The sequence below is a fragment of the Octodon degus genome, unplaced genomic scaffold, assembly GCF_000260255.1.
Source record: "Octodon degus isolate 3935 unplaced genomic scaffold, OctDeg1.0 scaffold00038, whole genome shotgun sequence".
NCBI lineage: Eukaryota > Metazoa > Chordata > Mammalia > Rodentia > Octodontidae > Octodon > Octodon degus.
In genome coordinates this window covers 311,005-313,044 of record NW_004524614.1, presented here as the reverse complement: position 1 = coordinate 313,044, position 2,040 = coordinate 311,005, and positions in this window count along the sequence as shown.

Sequence of the window (2,040 nt, the reverse complement as noted above, 5' to 3'; positions counted from 1 at the left end):
TATCTCCTTATCTCTAGGGTCCCCAGGACTCTGGTGCTGGTGGGAATATGGGGTCTTCCATCTCTCTCATGGGGCATTCAAGGTTCTGATACCTGCAGTGGGGACAGGCGATCATTTAAATCTACCTAAAGTCTGTACAACATGGTATGGCTTGAATTAGTATATTAAAACCTTCTGATCTTAGTTTTTATCTGGCCATTTTTTATGTCTCAATCATAGCCTTATTTGAAAACAAAATAGAAGATATCAATTTATACCTTTTTGCTAAAATTTTCATTTCAATAATGATACTTTTAATTTTAAATTATAATATTTATTATAAGCATTGGAGCAAATCATTTACTTTAATGTATAGATTTATTCTGGGGTTTGAATCAAATGAAACTCCACTGGAATTGCCATTTTAAGAAGACTTTAATATATTTTAGTCTGTTGTTTGCAGAGATGTACTTACAGGATGTATAAAGAATTAAATAATTATTGGCAAGATGTAGCACTGTTATTCATTATCATTATAACCACACCAAGCATCCAAAGTGACTCAGTTTTACAGTGATTCTTACACGTTTTAGTTATGAGATCCATCAAGTCTGACATCTTAATTTTGTTCTACTCTTCCACCGCTGCATTTATTTTTATGTAATTATGAGCTGTCAAAGGTCCCTTTCATAGCAGCAGATTTTATTTGCTTCACTGAACTTAATGAAATTCATACACATGAAGGAGTTTCACGGATATATTTAAATTCAGCACCTGAAATTATTATTTCTAATGTGGTGCAATATTTTAAAACATGAAGGCTTTTGATGAAAGAACATCATAGAATCATGTCAACCACAGGTTAAAAGATCCAAAAGAAGATAGTGAGTATCATGGCTTGTGTCACTATGTCCCCCCAAAGCCTCATACAATCATAGCAGGGGCTTTATTGGGAGGGGCTGGATGGAGAGTGTGAGATGCTGGAGTTGGTCCATGGTGCTGTGCTCGGGCCAAGGACCCTCAGATTAAGTGTGTGAGTGCTGCCTTCCCTAAGTCATCTGGATAAGTAGGGGCAGAAAGATGCTGTTCAGGTCCCTTGTTACTCTTGCTACATTCTGCCCCCCATGATACACTGTTCTATATGAAGCCAGTGTGCTTTAGAAATCTCTGCAAACTGTGAGCTAAATAAACCATTCTTTAACTTTAACTTTGGGCGTCAGGTGTTTTGTTCAAGCAACAAGAAAAGTAACTAAGACAGTAAGTTTTGATAACTTAGTCTGCTTTATATGTAAATTATTTCAATTTTATGCATAACCAATTTAGTCCTAACATTTTCAGAAAGGATTCTATAAATTTCTTTGGAAATATGTTCTGTTGTCTGTTAGGCTTTTTGGCACAATAGAGACAGAAAAGATAAAAGAGGCTTTTTTTGCAGGCACAGGAGGGCTGCAGAGAAAGAGATGTGCTAATCCTCTAACCAGACAAAGGGAGGCAGCTCCTTTTATAGTTTTCTGATGGAGAGGGATATTGGGAGGCAGGATGATGATGTGGCTACTGCTCATTGCAGATCTCTTGGCGCATGGTGGAAAGGATGGGAAGAAGAGGAAGAGGTAGTTGGTTGGGCTCCTCGCTATCCAGGAGAAATACTACAGTAACTCAGCAGGTTTGCACATGGGCCCGAACCCAGCATTGCCACAGAGTTTTTCAGATCCAGTAGCTTTATTTTCCCTTTTATACCACCCACCCTATAAGAATTATTTTAGTCCATTCAGTGTTTCCATAATGAAACCATTTCAACAAACATTTTATGAGTTTTATATTTGCTTTTTGTGAAGTTATCTCTGGTAGGGCTACCATATGCATTTTTTGTTCTGTATGTGCATTTGTGCCTGCCTGCCTGCCTGCCTGCCTGCATGCATGTATGGATGTGTCTGTCTGCATTCGATCTCATTATGTCAGGTTAGCCTCAAACTTCTGGACTGAAGTGATCCTGCTCCCTGAACCTCCGGAGTACCTGGGAGCACAGATCTGTGCTGCTGCTCTGGGCCTCTCTCTAGGCTC